Here is a 10,836-nt window from a genome sequence, read left to right as displayed (position 1 = left end):
GGCTATTGTGTGTGTGTGTGTGTGTGTGTGTGTGTGTGTGTGTGTGTGTTTACTTTTAGTAGAGACAGGGTTTTGCCATGTTGATCAGTTTGGTCTCGAACTTCCAGCTCAAGCAATCCACCCATCTCGGCCTTCCAAAGTGTTGGAAAAAATGGCTAACAGACAAACTACAGTAATTCAGATTTAGGCTTTTGGCAGACGTTTCCTGGAAAATGAACAGGAATGAACCACTGCGCCCAGCCTCTTTTAATGTCTGTATAGTTTCATGTATTACACTTGGATCCTAGATCCATTTAGAGTTGATTCCTGTGTATGGTGTGAAGCTTTGATCTCATTTTACATTTTTCCAGATAACTAGTCAGTATACCCAGCACCTTTTAAAAATCTTTGTCCCAGTTACATATATTTATTCTTTACAAATTCTGGTGATAAAGACAAGTTTCAGGAAGAAAACAAAAAATCACAAATCCTACCCAGAGACAACCACAAATTATGTTTTGGTAGACTGCTCTGGTTTAAATATTTGACTCCTCTGAAACTCATGTTGAAACATAATCCACAATGTAACAATATCAAGAGATAAGGCTTTTAAGAGATGATTGGGTCACGCGGGCTGTGCCCTCATAAATGGATTAATCCATTCATGGATTCGTAGATTCATGGGTAATCATGGGACTTGGTCTGTTATAAAAGCCAGTTTGACAAGCCCTTGCCCTCTCACCATGTGATGCCCTCTGTCATATTATGATGCAGTAAGAAGTCCCTTACCAGATGTGGTCCCTCAACCTTGGACAACCAGCCTCCACAGCTCTAAGAAATAAATTTCTTTTCTTTGTAAATTACCCAGTCTCAGGTACTCAGTTACAGCAACAGGAGACAGATTAAGACAGTGACCATTCTTCCCTACTTTTCCCTGTATGTGTATACACACACACACACACAGACACACACACACACACACACACTTTTACAAAGATGGGATCTCATACATGCCGTTTTTATCACGCTTTTTTTGCCCCATCCCTAAACATAATTAACAGCCTGTTATGTGACCTTTAGTACCTTTAGTCATGTCCAGTTGTTCGTATACAAACCTATTCATACATGCATAGGCTATAACACAAATAACAAAATGGGATTATATTGTACATGCTTGTCAGCATTGTATCTTTGCTACTTAATGAAACTTTAAGGAATTCCTCTAAGTCTGCTGGTATAGACTTAATTCCTCCTCTTTTTTTGTTTTTGTTTTTTAGAGACAAGATCTTGCTCTGTTGAACAGGCTGGAGTGCAGTAGTACAATCATAGCCTACAGCAGCCTTGAACTCCTGGATTCAAGTGATCCCCCTATTTCATCCTCCTGAGTAGCTGGAACTAAAGGTGTATGCCACCAAACCAAGATAAATGTTTTTACTTTTTATGTGTAGAGGCGAGGGTCTTACTATGTTGTCCCAGACTGGTCTTGAACTCCTGGCCTCAAGAGATCCCCCCACCTTGGCCTCCCAAAGTACTGGGATTGCAGATGTGAGCCCACACCCAGCCCTAATTATTCCTTTTTAATGGTTAATATTCAATAATATTAATGTATTATTAAATACTGATGGGCATTAACTGTTTTCCTTTTTCGCCACTGTAAACTGAGCTATCACTAACATCCTTGTACACATAGACTTTTATAGTGGTGTCCTTGTTTCTTTGTTGCTTTTCAAGTTAAACTCTTCTATACTGTGAATTTTTATCATGAGCAAGCATCAATTTTATTTTAAAAAGCAAAATCTATCAGTGTATAGAGCTTGAGCTTTACAATCAGATGGATCTGAATTCAAATCCTCTAAAACTCAGACACTGCTGGTGGGAGTGTGAAATAATGCATCCACTTTGGAAAACCATTTGGCATAATTTACTAAACTTTATGTATTATACCCTGTGAGCCAGCAAGTTTACTTCTAAGCATATCCAACACAAATACATACACATGTATAACTCAGAGAAGTGTCCAAAGATATTCTTATTGCTTCTATTTGTAATAGCTCAAAACAGAATATTCCAAATGTCTGACAATAAGAAAAATCAATAGATGGTAGCATATTCTGACAATATAATACTACATAGCACCTTTTCTCAAAAATGTGATCTGTGGATCTCTGAGGAGCCCCTAAAACCCTTACAAGTCAAAATCATTTTCATAACACTAAAAAAAATTGCCTTCTTAACTACATTGACATTTGTGCTGATGGTGCAGAAGCAAATATATATATATATACTGCCAGCACCTCAGCACATATCAAGGCAGTGGTATCAACTATACTGGTATTCATGGCATTCTTCAGCCTACATACTTACAGTAAACAAAGTCCTTGACAAAGCAGTAAAAATCAATTCTATCAAATCCCAATCGTTGGGTACATTTTCCATATGATGAACTAGGAAGCATGCATAAGGCACATCTGTTACATAGCTATGTACAATGATTGTCTTGAGGAAATGTACTTGTTAGAGTTGTCAGCTGAACTAGACAATTTTGTCATGGAACACCATTTTTACTTGAAAAAATGGCTAACAGACAAACTACAGTAATTCAGATTTAGGCTTTTGGCACACATTTCCTGGAAAATGAACAAAGTGAGTCTGCCACTTAACTAGCAATATTTGCTACCAATGATAATATTGGAACTTTCTCCAGGTACAGTGGCTCACGCCTGTAATCCCAGCACTTCAGGAGGCTGAGGTGGGAAGACTGCTTGAGCCCAGGAGTTCAAGACCAGCCTCAGTGATGTGGTGAGAGCCTATCTCTAAAAAATACATACATAAATAAAATATATGGGAGCTTTCAAGTAAAAATTAGAATTTTGGAAAATCTGTATGAGCTTGACAGTGTCCCCATGCTTAAAGACTGTCCTGATGAAGTCTGTGGTAATAGTAACAAATGCGATTTTTAAAAATAATATATGGCAAGGTCTGCTAATATTTGGAAGGTCTGCCTGCATACTTCCGTAAAACAATATTTTCCAAAAGACTAATGCATGTTGTTAGAAAATTAAGCATGGGTAAAAGATTAATTCAAAGTATGAGATAGATTAACGGATTTTTTTTTTAATTTGGATGTCTTTTATTGTTTTTCTTTTTTTTCCCATTTATTTATTTTATTGCATTTTAGGTTTTGGGGTACATGTGAAGAACATGCAAAATTGTTGCATAGGAACACACGTGGCAGTGTGATTTGCTGCCTTCCTCCCCATCACCTACATCTGGCATTTCTCCCCTTGCTATCTCTCCCCAGCTTCCCACCCCCCACCGTCCCTCCCCTATTTCCCCCCAACTGACCCCAGTGTGTAGTGCTCCCCTCCCTGTGTCCATGTGTTCTCATTGTTCAACACCCGCCTATGAGTGAGAACATGCGGTGTTTGATCTTCTGCTCTTCTGTCAGTTTGCTGAGAATGATGGTTTCCAGGTTCATCCATGTCCCTACAAAGGACCCAAACTCATCGTTTTTGATGGCTGCATAATATTCCATGGTGTATATGTGCCACATTTTCCCTATCCAGTCTATCGTCGATGGGCATTTGGGTTGGTTCCAGGTCTTTGCTATTGTAAACAGTGCTGCAATGAACATTCGTGTGCATGTGTCCTTATAGTAGAACGATTTGTAATCCTTTGGATATATACCCAGTAATGGGATTGCTGGGTCAAATGGAATTTCTATTGCTAGGTCCTTGAGGAATCGCCACACTGTCTTCCACAATGGTTGAACTAATTTACACTCCCACCAACAGTGTAAAAGTGTTCCTATTTCTCCACATCCTCTCCAGCATCTGTTGTCTCCAGATTTTTTAATGATCGCCATTCTAACTGGCGTGAGATGGTATCTCAATGTGGTTTTGATTTGCATTTCTCTGATGACCAGTGATGATGAGCATTTTTTCATATGTTTGTTGGCCTCATGTATGTCTTCTTTTGTAAAGTGTCTGTTCATATCCTTTGCCCACTTTTGAATGGGCTTGTTAGTTTTTTTCTGTTTTAGTTCTTTGTAAATTCTGGATATCAGCCCTTTGTCAGATGGGTAAACTGCAAAAATTTTTTCCCAATCTGTTGGTTGCCGATTCACTCTAATGATTGTTTCTTTTGCTGTGCAGAAGCTGTGGAGTTGGATTAGGTCCCATTTGTCTATTTTGGCTTTTGTTGTCAATGCTTTTGCTGTTTTGGTCATAAAGTCCTTGCCTACACCTACGTCCTGAATGGTTTTGCCTAGATTTTCTTCTAGGGTTTTTATGGTGTTAGGTCTTATGTTTAAGTCTTTAATCCATCTGGAGTTAATTTTAGTGTAAGGTGTCAGGAAGGGGTCCAGTTTCTGCTTTCTGCACATGGCTAGCCAGCTTTCCCAACACCATTTATTGAACAGGGAATCCTTTCCCCATTGCTTGTTTTTGTCTGGCTTGTCAAAGATCAGATGGTTGTAGATATGTTGTGTTGCCTCCGAGACCTCTGTTCTGTTCCATTGGTCTATATCTCTGTTTTGGTACCAGTACCATGCTGTTTTGATTACTGTAGCCTTGTAGTATAGTTTGAAGTCTGGTAGTGTGATGCCCCCCGCTTTGTTCTTTTTGCTTAGAATTGACTTGGCTATGCGGGCTCTCTTTTGGTTCCATATGAAGTTTAAGGTGGTTTTTTCCAGTTCTGCGAAGAAGGTCATTGGTAGCTTGATGGGGATAGCATTGAATCTGTAAATTACTTTGGGCAGTATGGCCACTTTCACGATATTGATTCTTCCTAACCATGAACATGGAATGTTTCTCCATCTGTTTGTGTCCTCACTTATTTCATTGAGCAGTGGCTTGTAGTTCTCCTTGAAGAGGTCCTTTACGTTCCTTGTTAGTTGTATTCCTAGGTATTTTATTCTCTTTGTGGCAATTGTGAATGGAAGTTTGTTCTTGATTTGGCTCTCTTTAAGTCTGTTATTGGTGTATAGGAATGCATGTGATTTTTGCACATTGATTTTGTATCCTGAGACTTTGCCGAACTTGCTTATCAGTTTCAGGAGGTTTGGGGCTGAGACGATGGGGTCTTCTAGATATACAATCATGTCGTCTGCAAATAGAGACAATTTGACTTCCTCCTTTCCTATTTGAATGCCCTTTATTTCTTTTTCTTGCCTGATTGCTCTGGCTAGAACTTCTAATACTATATTGAATAGCAGTGGTGAGAGAGGGCATCCTTGTCTGGTGCCACATTTCAAGGGGAATGCTTTCAGTTTTTGCCCATTCAGTATGATATTGGCTGTTGGTTTGTCATAAATAGCTTTTATTATTTTGAGATACGTCCCATCAATACCTAGCTTATTGAGGGTTTTTAGCATAAAGGGCTGTTGAATTTTGTCAAAGGCCTTCTCTGCATCAATTGAGATAATCATGTGGTTTTTGTCTTTGCTTCTGTTTATGTGGTGAATTACGTTTATAGACTTGCGTATGTTGAACCAGCCTTGCATCCTCGGGATGAAGCCTACTTGATCATGGTGGATAAGCTTTTTGATGTGCTGTTGCAATCGGCTTGTCAGTATTTTATTGAAGATTTTTGCATCTATGTTCATCATGGATATTGGCCTGAAGTTTTCTTTTCTTGTTGAGTCTCTGCCGGGTTTTGGAATCAGGATGATGTTGGTGTCATAAAATGATTTGGGAAGAATTCCCTCTTTTTGTATTGTTTGGAATAGTTTCAGAAGGAATGGTACTAGCTCCTCTTTGTATGTCTGGTAGAATTCGGCTGTGAACCCGTCTGGACCTGGGCTTTTTTTGGGTGGTAAGCTCTTAATTGCTGCCTCAACTTCAGACCTTGTTATGGGTCTGTTCAGGGTTTCGGCTTCTTCCTGGTTTAGGCTTGGGAGGAGGCAAGTGTCCAGGAATTTATCCATTTCTTCCAAGTTTATTAGTTTGTGTGCATAGAGTTGTTTGTAATAATCTCTGATGATGGTTTGAATTTCTGTGGAATCTGTGGTGATATCCCCTTTATCGTTTTTTAACTATTCTTTTTACAGAAAACATTATAAAATCGGCTGGGTGTGGTGGCTCACGCCTGTAATCCCAGCACTTTGGGAGGCTGAGACGGGTGGATCACCTGAGGTCAGGAGTTCGAGGCCATCCTGGCGAACATGGTAAAACCCCGTCTCTACTAAAAATACGAAAGTTAGCTGGGTGTGGTGGGAGATGCCTATAATCTCAGCTTCTTAGGAGTCTAAGGCAGGAGAATCGCTTGAACTGGGGAGGCAGAGGTTGTGATAAGCTGAGTTGACACCAGTGCACTCCAGCCTGGGTGACAGAGTGAGACTCAGTCTCAAAAAAACAAAAGTTATAAAATCATCATATGGGCAGGGAAACAAATGGTATACAACCTACAACATGAGAAAGTTATAGGGAGTGTGTCAGGTAGTTAATATTAAATTATTTTTCTAGATTCTTTGATGTTTGTAGTATTTGTAAGCTTTTATAAATTTGTAATATATTGTGATATCTTTTCTCAGTTTAAAAAAAATATTCACTTTTGTACCTAATTTTGTGTTCTTCTTCTTAACAGAGAACCCCCAAATTGTGTGTTAGGCCATGCAAGCCTACATCTATCCTCCTTATATCCGGTCTTTTAGGAAATACTGTTGGCTCTACCTTCAATATCTGTACAGGCTCCGAGTACTTCTTGCCATCTTCACTCCCACCACCCTGGTCTCAGCCACCCTCATTTTCTTCCTGGATTATTGCAATAGCCTCCTAATTTTTCTTCTTGCTTCTTGCCTTGTCCTCTTGTAGTCTAATTTGAACAGAATAGCTAGAGCGATTATTTTAAAGCCAAGTCCTATCTGGTCCCTCCTCCACTCAAAACTATCCAGTGGTTTCCATCGTCACTCAGTAAAATCCAAAGTCTGTTTTTGTGCCCTTCAGAGACCTATGTGACCCGTGCTCCCACAAATCTCTCTCACTTCCTTTCCTACTCCTGTCTCCTAACCTGCTCCATTCTAGCCACCTTGGAATGGAGTAAACATACTTCTACCTTGGGACATTGGCATTGGCTATTTCCCCTACCTGGAAGGGTCTTCTTTGAGATATCTGCATGATTTCCCCCCTCAGTTCTTTCAGGTCTCTCTGCTAAAATGTCACCTTATCAGTGAGACTTCCTTATGTAAAATTACAGCCTCCCCATCACTCATTATCTCCCTTCTCTGATTTATTTTTCTCTATATCACTTATCACATCTGATATAATACATACTTCCCTGTGTATTTATATATTTTCTTTCTCCCCCCATTAGAAGTAAGTTTCACAAGGGAGAGGACTTCATTCTGTTCAGCAATGTATCCACAGCATCTAGACATGTGCTTGGCACATAGCAGTCATCCAATAAATATCTGTTGAATGAATGAAGGAAGGACAAATCCTATATGCCCATTTAAGCAGTGGGATTAGAAGGTGATCTTCCTCTTCCTCCTCCTCCTTTCTTCTTTTCTTTTTCCTCTTCCTCCTCCTCCTCCTCCTCTCCCTCCTCCTCCTCCTTCTCCTCCTCCTCCTCCTTCTTCTCCTTCTTCTTTTCTTCTTCTCATCCTCCTCCTTCTCCTTCTTCTTCCTCCTCCTCCTCCTCTTCTTACTCTTCTTCTTCCTCCTTCTCCTTCTTCTTCTTCCAGAGTTTTGCTCTTGTTGCTGGCTGGACTACAATAGCATGATCTTGGCTCACTGCAACCTCCACTTCCTGGGTTCAAGTGATTCTCCTGCCTCAGGCTCCTGAGTAGCTGGGGCTACAGGTTTGCGCCACCATGCCTGGCTAGTTTTGTATTTTTAGTAGAGACAGGTTTCACCATGTTGCCCGGGCTGGTCTCAAGCTCCTGACCTCAAGTGATCTGCCCGCCTTGTCCTCCCAAAGTGCTGGGATTACAGGCGTGAGCTACCGCGCCCAGCCCCTTTTGTTATTTTTGAAAAAAGACATTTTTAAAAAGTGTGGTAAAATATACATATATCATTTTAACAGTTCTTAAATGTACAGTTTGCTGGCATCAAGTACATTCACATTGTTGTATAGCCATCACCTCCATGCATCCCACAGAATAGTTCTTGTCTTGCAGCATTGAAACTCTGTACCCTGTTTCTTCTTTATACACTAAGTTAGTGCCTGAATTTCTTAGAACAAATACTTATTACTATAATGTCAAAAGGCCTTTTCCATTTTTGGAACAGACTAATCAGAAATTTGTATTCATTTCATAAGACAGTAATTGAGAAAAGACTGTGTTTCTATTCCTTGAACATATTAAATGTGATGCGGTCCAGTTTTTTAAATGATTCATTAACGTGGTCCTCTGAGAGCTTGAATATTCAGTACCAGCTGTTTCCCTCAGTAATATTTGAATTTAATATTTTACCTTGAGAAATTTGACGCCAAAGAATAGTAAATATTTAACTACATATGGTATTATTTTAATATGTTAACATGTTTTCTTTACTTGGAGTTTGTTTAATTAGCAATACTGTCACGGGACTAAAACATCATAATACAGAGAAGAGAGAGAGGAAAGTGGCACCTACTGAGAGCCTGCTAGGTGTCAGGTGCTTTGCAGATATTAGGAGTGGCCTCCATGTCCTCAGATCTCACTCACCTGGCAATGCACTCGAGATTGACCTTGACCATCTCCATTTTGTGGCAAATGCTCTTCACAAGATCACCAATTATTTCCCTGTCACTAAATCCCAATAGACAATTTTCAGTCTTTATTCTCTTAACCTTATAGCAGCAGTTAGCACAGATTATCATCCCCTTCTTATCAAAACCCCTTCTTCCTTTGGTTCATATTCAGAGCTTTTTTATTTCACTTCCTTAATACTTTTATTATTTTTCCATTTCTCTCCATATCCACTGTCCACACCCAAACTGGTCTGACACTGTATGCTCTTGCCTGGACCACTCTTCTAGCCTCCTAACTGGTCTCTTTGCCTCCAGTCTGCCCACCCCCAATCTGTTTCCTACACAACTGCCAATGATCTTTCCAAACCATGATCATACCACTCCCTTGTTTATGACTCCTTGATGGATTTTCTTTGTTCTAAAGTTCAGTATCTTTATTCTTGTCTACAGAGTCCTTCATCTTCTTTTTCCTGCCTGTCTTGCCAGACTCAACTTGAGCCACTCTCATTTTTGATCTTTCTACTTGAGAATTCTTTAACTTTCTTGAATAAGCCACACACTCTTTCATCTCTGGATCTTTCCACATGCTCTTCCCTCTCCCTTGACAGCTCTTTATTCATTTATTTATTCACTCAACAAATATTTATTGAGTGCCTACCAGGTGCTGGGCACTGTTCTAAGTATTGGGGATATAGTACTGAACAAAATAAAGATTCCCATGCTGTGGAGCTTGCATTCTAGACAGGGGAGAGAAAAATTAATGAATGCAATAAATAAGTAAACCATATGGTAATTTAGAAGCTGATAAGTACTCTGGAAAAAAGAAAAGGTAGAGAGCAAGGTAAACAGGATCTACAGTACAGAAGAAGGTGTGTTGCTGAAATTTTCAATGACAAGGTCAAGGTAAGCCTCCTTGAGTGGGTGATATTTAAGCAAAGACTTGAAGAAGGTGAGAGAATAAGCCATGTGGATATCTGAGGGAAGAACATTCTAGGGAGAGGAAGTCATCATTGCAAACTTGTGAGGGGGACTCTTGCATGCTGTGTTGGAGGAATGGCAAAGAAGATGGTATGGCTGAAGTGGAAGAAGCAAGGACAAGCACAGTAAGAGATGGTGCTGAAGAGACAGCTGGAGCCTAGACTGTGAAGGGGCTGGAAGCTCACTTTATAGAGTTTGGCTTTTTCCTCCAAGTGAATTGTGAAGCTATTGGAGGGGTTTGAGCAGAATAGTCATATAATCTAATTAATTTTATTCAAACATCCCTCTACGCAATGTTGAGAATAGACTCGAAGGAAGATGTGGGTAGGGGAAGAGGAAGCAGGAAGACTGTTCAGGAGGATGTTACAGTAATCCAAGTAAGAGATGATGGTGGCTTGGGCCAGAGTAGAGTAGCATTTGAGGTAGTGAGAAGGGGCTAGATTATGGACATATTTTGACACTATAGGTATTGATCGACTTACGACCTATGCAACTTACGACCATTTGACTTTATGACCACAATTGCTAGCCACGACTGCTCCACTGTAGATTTTTGGAAACACTACAACATTTTGATGTGTATCAAGAATATCGCTACCGCCTGGGAGGCTGTGACGACAAAGTGCATGAATGGCATCTGGAAAAATTGTGTTAAGCACTATGTTAATGATTTTGATGGATTTGACAGTGAACATGAACTTGAAACGATTCGGGGAAAAAATAGTAAAACTCACTAAAGACCTTTCTTTGGAGTGTGAAATGGAAGATGTCGAAGAGTTGCTAGACAAAGAATCCGGAGAACTTACAAATGAACAGCTAATCGAACTGGAAGAAGAAAGAGTGGTGGAAGAAGAAAGAAGAGAAGCAGAAAAAGAAGAGGAGGAGCCAGAAAGAAAGTTCACCACTAAGGGATTATCAGACGGTTTATCTTTACTGAATAAACTTCTTATACATTTTGAAGCAATGGACCCAAACATCGAATGATTTGTAAGGATTGAACGGATGGCGCACGATGTGTTTCGTTCGTATCGTGAAATTTATGAAGAAAAAAAGAAACATACAATTCAGACAAAGCTCATCATGTTTATGAAAAAGCCAACTCCAGTAACCCCAACTGCTGCCTCAGATGACGACATCAACGATCCGCAGCCAAGCACCAGCGGCCAATAAAATGTTTTGTACATGTTTATATATTTTGATATGTTT

This window comes from Cebus imitator, unplaced genomic scaffold, assembly GCF_001604975.1.
Source record: "Cebus imitator isolate Cc_AM_T3 unplaced genomic scaffold, Cebus_imitator-1.0 Scaffold445, whole genome shotgun sequence".
NCBI classification, from domain to species: Eukaryota; Metazoa; Chordata; class Mammalia; order Primates; family Cebidae; genus Cebus; species Cebus imitator.
This window is presented reverse-complemented; position numbering follows the sequence as displayed.